This window comes from Sturnira hondurensis, unplaced genomic scaffold, assembly GCF_014824575.4.
Source record: "Sturnira hondurensis isolate 20B ecotype Veracruz unplaced genomic scaffold, ASM1482457v3 Scaffold0009719, whole genome shotgun sequence".
Taxonomy (NCBI): domain Eukaryota; kingdom Metazoa; phylum Chordata; class Mammalia; order Chiroptera; family Phyllostomidae; genus Sturnira; species Sturnira hondurensis.
The window spans coordinates 2684356-2693741 of NW_028082350.1; the positions used below are offsets into that span (position 1 = coordinate 2684356).

General features: G+C 42.9%; 1 pseudogene; it reads left to right on the plus strand.

Moving 5' to 3' along the window:
- Positions 1-7655: 7655 nt before the first annotated feature.
- Positions 7656-8804, plus strand: LOC118994707 (jupiter microtubule associated homolog 2-like; annotated as a pseudogene).
- Positions 8805-9386: the final 582 nt, after the last annotated feature.

Sequence of the window (9386 nt, forward strand, 5' to 3'; positions counted from 1 at the left end):
TTACGAGAAGTCAGCTGATAGTCTTCTGGGAACTCCTTTGCAGGTAACTGTCTCCTCTTCTCTTGCTGCTTCTAGGATTCTCTCCTTATCTTTAATCTTGGGTAATGTAATTATGATGTGCCTTGGTGTGTGCTTCCTGGGGTCCAGCTTCTTTGGGACTCTGAGCGTTCTCGACTTCCTGGAAGTTTATTTCCTTTGTCAGATTGGGGAAGTTCTCCTTTATTATTTGTTCAAATAAGGTTTCCACTTGTTGCTGTACCTCTTCTCCTTCTGGTATGCCTACAATTCAGGTGTTGGAACGTTTAAAGTTGTCCTTGAGGTTCCTAAGCCTCTCCTCATTTTAAAAATTTTTTAAATTTGTAATATATTTTATTGATTATACCATTACAGTTGTTGTTCTATTCCCCCCCTTCATTCTCCTCCACCCTGCACACCCCTTCCCCCACCATTCCCCCCCTTTAGTTTATGACCACGTGTTTCAAGTTCTTTAGAGTCTATATTTCCCCTACTATTCTTGCCCTCCCCCCTATCTATTTTCAACCTACTGTCTATGCTATTTTCTGTACCTTCTCCCCCCTTCTCCTCCTCCCACTCCCCTGTTGCTAACCCTCCGTGTGTTCTTCATTTCTATGGTTCCGCTCCTGATCTATCTGTCCTCTTGGTTTGCTTTTGTTTTAGGTGTGGTTGTTGATAACTGAGAGTTTGCTATCCTTTCACTGTTCCTATTTTTTATCTTCTTCTTTTTCTTAGATAAGTCCCTTTAACATTTCATATATTAAGGGCTTGGTGATGATGAACTCCTTGAACTTGACCTTATCTGAGAAGCACTTTATCTGCCCTTGCATTCTAAATGAAAGCTTTGCTGGATAAAGCAATCTTGGATGTAGGTCTTTGGATTTCATGACTTGGAATACTTCTTTCCAGCCCCTTCTTGCCTGTAAGGTCTCTTTTGAGAAATCCACTGACAGTCTGATGGGAACTCCCTTATCTCTTGCTGCTTCTAGGATTCTCTCTTTCATTTTAATCTTGGGCAATGTAATTATGATGTGCCTTGGTCTGTACCTCCTTGGGTCCAACTTCTTTGGGACTCTCTGAGCTTCCTGGATTTCCTGGAAGTCTATTTCCTTTGCCAGACTGGGAAAGTTCCCCTGTAACATTTGTTCAAATATGATTTCCACTTGTGGCTGTTTCTTTTCCCCTTCTGGTACCCCTATAATTCGGATGTTGGAATGTTTAAAGATGTCCTGGAGGTTCCTAAGCCTCTCCTCATTTTTTTGAATTCTTGTTTCTTCATTCTTTTCTGGTTGGATGTTTCGTTCTTCCTTCTGGTCCACCCCCTTGATTTGAGTCCCAGTTTCCTTTCCATCACTATTGGTTTCCTGTGCATTTCCCTTCATTTCAATCAGTTTAGCCTTCATATGTTCCTCTAATTTGTGACTATAATCAACCAGTTCTGTGAGCATCCTGCTCACCAGTATTTTGAACTGTGCATCTGAGAGGTTTGCTATTTCTTGGTTGCTGAGAGTTATCGGCTCTGGGGCTTTGAGTTCTTCTTGAGCCATATTTTGGACTGTTTGTGCCTGTTACATATGAGGAGCGGAGCCGTAGGTGTTCACCAGAGCAGGGCAACTCAGTCACGGGGTTGTGATGCTGTATATGGGGGCAGAGTCAAAGGAAAAAAATGGCAGTCCCCTCTGCTGCCTCCCACTGCCAGGGCTGCACGGTCCAGTGGGAATGTGTGACCGTGGTCCACCCACCACCTTGTGCACTCACTGGGTTCACCCACTGGGGCCTGCGTGGTCCGTCTCACTGCTCACTCCTCTGGTGGTTTATCTGCACTCGAATGTGTGACGGTGGTCAGCCTGCCCCGCACCCTCACTGGGTCCGAGATGCTACCCAGGCTGCCTGCACACCTGGGTCACCTGGGTCGGGGGATCTTTCCTGCCCGACCAGCTCTGCTGCTGGCTCCGTCCCTCTTACCGGTCCCAGTTGAACGGTTTGTTGTTGGACTTCCGTATAGTTCCGTTTTTCATTCTTTGGCTGCATCTTTGTTTACTAAACCTTTGTTGTATTCAAACTTGGTTGTGGGAGAAGGCACAGTGTTTCCACCTACGCCTCCATCTTGGCGGAAGTCTCAGCCTGAATTCGCTTTTTTTGAATTCTTGTTTCTTCATTCTGTTTCAGTTGAATGTTTATTTCTCTCTTCTGCTCCAAACCATTGATTTGAGTCCAGTTTCCTTACCTTCACTGTTGGTTCCCTGTATATTATTCTTTATTTCAATTTGTGTAGCTTTCATTTTTTCCTCTGTTTTGCAACCATTTTTATAAGCATCCTGATCACCAGTATTTTGAACTGTGTATCTGATAGGTTGGCTATCTCCTCATTCACTTAGTTCTTTTTCTGGAGTTTTGATCTGTTTTTTCATTTGGGCCATATTTCTTTGTCTCAGCACACCTGTTATGTTGTTAGTGACAGAGCCTTAGGTATTTGCCAGGGTGGGGCAAACCAGGTTGCTGTGTTGTAGTGCTGTATGTGGGAGATGGGTCAGAGAAGGAACAATGCCACTAGCTCGGTGCTCAGCCAGCTTTCAGGCACTTCTGCCACTACCTACAAGCAAATTGGGCCCTTCTGGTGCTAGTTCCCAGGGAGGTGGGTTTGTGTGCATTCTAGGACCCTGTGGGTCTCTCCAATGAACTCCGCTGTGAGACTGGGAGTTTCACCTGCTACCGAAACTTCCACAGGTTTTTATAACCAGAGGTTTTAAGTCTTTATTTCCCCACACTGAAATCCAGGGTTGCATGGTCTGTTTTGCTCCCCAGTTGTTTCTCCCAGCTTATCCTCACACAAATGTGGTATCAACTGGTCCTCCAGTAGCCACTTTGCCACGTGTCCTCTCCATCCCGGTTGCCTTTCTCTGCCCTTCCTACCAGTCTGAATGAACATTTCTTCTTTAACTCCTTGATTGTCAGACTTCCATACAGTGTGATTTCCTAGCAATTCTGGTTTGTTTGTTACTTTTTAAAATTTGTTGTTGTCCTTTACTAGTTGTGCGAGGAGGCAAAGTATATCTACCTATGCCTCCATCTTAGATGGAAGTCTATAAACTTTCAATTTGGCCGTTTAGACTTTCTTCTGAGCTGCTGTCACCCTACCCTCAAGTCCTCATTTTTCATAATTCCCATTGTGAGCTGCAAAGCCAATGTGCTCACCATACTGTGCCCTGGACTCATGAGTTTCCTCCTCTAACTATACCTTCATGCAGGCTCTTCCTTGCTGGAAGTGCCCCTCTCCTCTGCTAATCCTAGGCTCTCAACACTTCTAAATAAACAAATATCAATACAAGTATTTACATCTTCATTCCCTCCTTTAATCTTATTTACTAAAATGACAATACAGGTATAAAAAGTACAACAGCAAAGGCAAATAGTAAGAATGAAAATGATGGAAAGCAAGATAGGGACACAATCTTGGAAGATGGATAAATCATAACTGATTTAGTGGAATTTAGTCAAATTGCAAAGCCTGCAATTTTGACTGCTTGTGGAGGAGATGGACAGAGAAACTGATAAGAAGTAAGCCATATGACATTGCAGAACCCTGAAAAAGATGAGAAAATGAAAGTGCCAGATATTTCTGGCAGCATGTGTGCTGGATTGGGCCTAAAGTGCCTGTACAAATATTGGATTCCCAGAAACTTCCCCATCTGTGCTGCTCACCTCTTACCTCAAGAGACAATAGACACCTGTGATTCAAGGAGGCTCTCTGGACACCAGAATACCAAGCAACTACGAGGACGGGAATAAAGAGGCCATATTTAAATTAAGAGAATAAAATAGAGTAATGAGCAGTGAGACTCTCAGACCTTTTCCAGGCTTATACCTTCAAAGCAGAATATTGGAAAAGTGTTTTATTTTAAAAAAGAGATTTTATTTATTTTTTGAGAGAAGGGAAGGCAGGGAGAAAAAGGGAGAAACATTGATGCATGAGGTAAATATCAATTGGTTGCCTCTTGCAAACTCCGAGACAGGGACCTGGCCTGCAACCCAGCATGTGCCCTGATTGGGAACCTGTGGCCTTTCACTTTTCAGGATGGTGCCTAACCTACTGAGCCATACCAGTCAGGGCTAGAAAAGTCTTGTCTTGAGAAACTGATCAGCCAAAAAGAAAAGATTTGTGGACACTAACAGAGTCTTTAAGCAAATACCCAGGTCCCAACTTACCCATTAATGTCTAGTCATCTCATGTGTATGTGTGTTCTTAAATGTGAACATAGTCAGAAATCATCAGACACTTGAGGAAAGCCAGAAGAATAGAAACGGATCCGACAGAATAGAAAATAGGAGAAACAAAGCAGGCAAGACAATATTTTTTTACTTTTTTCAAAATACATTTTATTGATTATGCTATTACAGTTGTCCCATTTCCCCCCTTCACTCACCTCCACCCTGCACATCCCTTCCCACCCACATTCCCCTTCTTTAGTTCATGTCCATGGGTCATACATATAAGTTCCTTGGCTTCTACATTTCCTATACTATTCTTAACCTCCCCTGTTGTCTTCTACCTGTCATCTATGCTACTTATTCTCTGTACCTTTTCCCCATCTCTCCTTCTCCCACTCCTCTGTTGCTAACCCTCCATTTGATCTCCATTTCTGTGGTTCTGTTCCTGTTCTAGTTGTTTGCTTAGTTTGTTTTTGTGTTTGTTTTAGGTGTGGTTGTGAATAATTGTGATTTTGTTGTCATTTTCCTGTACGTATGTTTTGTCTTCTTTTTCTTAGATCAATCCTTTTAACATTTCACATAATAAGGGCTTGGTGATGATGAACTTCTTTAACCTGACCGTATCTGAGAAGCACTTTATCTGCCCTTCCGTTCTAAATTAAAGCTTTGCTGGATAGAGCAATCTTAGATGTAGGGCCTTGCTTTTCATGACTTGGAATACTTCTTTGCAGCCCCTTCTTGCCTGTAAGTTCTCTTTTGAGAAATCAGCTGACAGTCTGATGGGAAGTACTTTGTAGGTGACTGTCCCTTTATCTCTTGCTGCTTCTAGGATTCTCTCTTTCATTTTCATCTTGGGCAATGTAATTATGATGTGCCTTGGTGTGTTCCTCCTTGGGTCCAACTTCTTTGGCACTCTCTGAGCTTCCTGGATTTCCTGGAAGTCTATTTCCTTTGCCAGATTGGGGAAGTTCTCCTTTATTATTTGTTCAAATGACTTTTCCACTTGCTCTTTCTCTTCTCCTTCTGGTTTCCTTATAATTCAGATGTTGGAAAGTTGAAAGATGTCCTGGAGGTTCCCAAGCCTCTCCTCAATTTTTTGAATTTTTGTTTCTTCATTCTTTTTTGGTTGGATGTTTCTTCCTTCTGGGCCATTCCATTGATTTGAGCCACAGTTTCCTTCCCATCACTATAGGTTCCCTGTACATTTTCTTTTACTTCACTTAGCATAGCCTTTATTTTCTCATCTAATTTGCGACCAAATTCAACCAATTTTTTGAGCATTCTGATTACCAGTGTTTTGAACTGTGCATCTGATAGGTTGGCTACCTCTTTGTTGCTTAGTTGTATTTTTCTGGAGCTTTGATCTGTTCTTTCCTCTGGGCCATTTTTTTTTGTCTTGACATGCCTGTTACATAGTGAGGGGTGGAGCCTTAGGTGTTCACCAGGGCAGGGTAATCCATGTTGCTCTGCTGTGATCCTGTATGTGGGGAAGGGGTCTGACAGGGAACAATTGTGCTTGCTCCTCTCTCTGCTGGATTTCAGTCACTTCCCCCAGTTGCCACAAGCAAATTGGGATCTTCTGGTGCTGATTCCTGTGTGGGTGGGCTTGTGTATGTTCTAGAACCCTGTGGGTTTCTCCAAAGAGCTCTCCTGTGTGGCTGGGAGATTCTCCCAGCACCTCAAACCCCACAGGTGTTTTCAATCAGTGGTTTGAGGCTTTGTTTCCCTGTGCTGGGGCCCTGGGTTGAGCAGTCCATCCCGCTTCCCAGTTGTTTCTCCTGGTTTATCTTTGAGTGAATGTGGGACTGCCCAGTCCACAATCCACCACCTCCTTGGGTCTCCCAGCCTCCCCCTTGTGCACCCCTGTCCTTCAGCTACTGCCTTGCCACGAATCCTGTCTGCCCTGCCTGCCTGACTCTGTCCCTCCTATTGGTCTGGATGAATGTGTCTTTAGCTCCTTGGTTGTCAGACTTCCACACAGTTTGATTTTCTGTCAGTTCTGGTTGTTTTCTGTTTTTAAATTGTTGTTGTCCTTCTTATGGTTGTGGGAGGAGGCACAGTGTATCTGCCTATGCCTCCATCTTGGCCAAAAGTCTCAATTTTTTTTTAAAATTTTAACAAATTCATAGAGCAGCACTTCTGAAACTTGGTTTCCTATTAGAATTGAGATTTTTAGAATTCCCATTTCCCATCCATTCCCCTTTGGCAAACATTTGCTTGTTCTCTATATCTATGGGTCTGTTTCTGTTTTGATTTATTAACTTATTTATTTTTAGATTCCACATGTAGTTGAAATCATATGGTATATTTGTCTTTCTCTGACTTGTTTCACTTAACGTAACACCCTCCAGGTTTATCCATCTTGTCACAAATGGCCAGAGTTCCTTCTTTTTTATGGCTGAGTAATACTTCATTATATATGTGTATATGTGTGTTTGTGTACATATGTATATGTATGTGTGTATATGTATATCTGTACATATATATGAGAATATACTCTACATCTTTCTTATCATCTACTGATAGGCATGTAGGCTGCTTCCATATCTTGGCTATTACTAATAATGCTTCAGTGAAAATAGGGGTGCATATGTGCAATGTTTTTTTCCAATTAACGTTTCTGTTTTCTCTGGATAAATACCCAGTAGTGGAATAGCTAGATCATATGGCAGCTGTATTTTTAATTTTTTGATGAATCTCCATACTGTTTTCCATAATGATTACACTAATTTACAATCTCATCACCGATGCCTAAGGGTTCCCTTTTCTACACTTCCTCACCAACACTTGTTATTTGTTAGTTTGTTGATGATAGTCATCTGAAAGGTGTGAGGTGATATGTCATCAAAGTTTTAAAAAATTTTTCATTTATTGATTTTGAGAGAGAGAGGAAAGGGTTGGGGAGAAGCATCCATTCTGTTCTATTTATTTATGCATTCATTGGTTGATTCTCATATGTGTCCTGACCAGAGATGGAATTCACAGCCTTGATGTATCAGGATGTCAGTCCAACCAACTGAGCTAACCATCCAGGGCTCACTGAGGTTTTAATTTACATTGCCCTGGTGATTGGTGATGCTGAGCATCTTTTCATTTGTCTGTTGGTCATCTGTATGTCCTCCTTGAGAGAAATGTCCATTTTTTAACTCAATTATTTGTTTGTTTTTGGTGTTAAATTGTATGAATTCTTTATATATTTTAGATATTAACCCTTTGGCCCTGGTGGGTGTCGCTCAGTGGATTGAATGCTGGCCTGCAAACCAAAGGGTTGCCGGTTCAACTCCCAGTCTAGGGCATATGCCTGGGTTGTGGGCCAGGTCCTCAGTAGGGGGCTCATGAGAGACAACCACACATTGATGTTTCTCTCTCTCCTTTCCCCCTCCCTTCACCTCTCTTAAAATATTTAAAGAGGAAAAATATTCTCTGTTTCCAGAACCTGGCAGGAAATGTGGCTCCACAGGCTAGGAGTGGCCAAGCAGCAGGTGACATCTTCCATATTCTGGAGAATGAGGGCAGCGGAGCCAGCTCCAGGGCCATGAAGCCTCCCGGAGGAGCACCAAGCAATCTTTTCGGAAGTCCAGAAGGTGTTTCTTCAAGCCAACCCAACAGGATGGCATCAACTATATTTGGACCAACTGACGAAACTCAGAACATTACTAAGAGAACCAACCCCCAGTGGGGAGAGGAAGTGATATCTCTGAGGCATTAATTGCTGTGCCTACTCCACAGCATCTGAACCCACCTAATGGGAAGGCTAGTGACATTTTTGGGTTGCCAGTGACTGCCATTTTCCCCTGGCACACTCAAAGAAACTCACGAACTGTATGCTCTTGTGTGAAGAAGACCCAAAGTTGGACCTTAAAGCCACAACAAGCATCTGGCCCAGAGAAAAGCTATATGAGAAAGGTGGCCTTCGAGAAGCAGACCATGCTCAGGAGCCCCAGACCACACCCACAGTTGACAGCCAGGAGTGCAGGTTGGGCCCACGCCTCAATCTCACAACAAAGTCTTGAATGTACCTAGAGGCAAATCCAGCATCTCTTTCTACTAGAGAAATTATTGCTTGCCCTGTAGCCAGATAAGAAACCCAAAAGACAGGATTTCAAAGTTTCCTTTAGTCCAAAGAACGGGGTGGCGGGTGTGTGTGTCAGTACTGTTACATATCTGAAGCCACTGCTCAGGTTCTACTGCCACCATGAGAGCCACAGAGGAGCTTGCCTTCCAGACTGTCAACAAACATCTTTGTGGGGGGGGGGGCGCGGAAATGTGACTTCTTGGTGAACACTCTGCAATTTGGGATGTGAGAGAAAATCTCAGATGGTCTGGGTGGGGAGCTGGTGCAAGGCTACAGGAGCCTGATGAAGTGGGATCTTTCATGTCCTTGTTGCAGCAGCAATCTTCCAGCCAGTTGAGTATCTAGAATCACTTAACATAGCAACAGAGTTTAAAGCCTTAGAAAGAAATCCAGAAATAACACTGGGCATAGACCAAAAAGTTGTTCTAAGTCTTAGACTTTACGGAGAGATTTTTACCCCAATCCTCTGTAGTGATCTGACAGGAATCTCTGCCTGCCCACTGACTTCTTCAAGACTAAAACTATCCAGATACATCAAGGTAATTGGGTTGTTTAAATCCTTCATTGGATAGAAGAGATGCTTGAGAACCTCGGATTCTTGGGTTTGAATTCTTTTCTTTTTAAAAATATATTTTTTTTATTTTTAGGGAGAAAGAAGGGGAGAGAAACAGCAATGTGTGGTTCCCTCTCGTGCACCCACTACTGGGGACCTGGCCTGAAACCCAGTCATGTGCTCTGGGAATTGAATCCATGACCCTTTGGTTCTTAGACCTGTGCTCAATCCAGTGAACCATACCAGCCAGGGCAGTTTGAATTCTTTAATAATATCTAATGAGCTATTCCTAAACAGCAGCTTTACATAAATGACTACTGACTGTTCTATTTCTGACTCCTTTCTAGAAAAAAGTTACTCAAGTATACCAAAGAAGAAGAAAAGTTTGCTTAGGCCACCCTTTATAAAGCTCTGCAGAACCTCTGGACTGTATTCCTTTTCCAGAAGAGACTTGGAAGCCTTAGGCTAGGAGATTTACTAGTTTGGAAGCAGGCCTCAACTGGATAGTCAAGTTGCTTTACTCTGTCAGGCAGA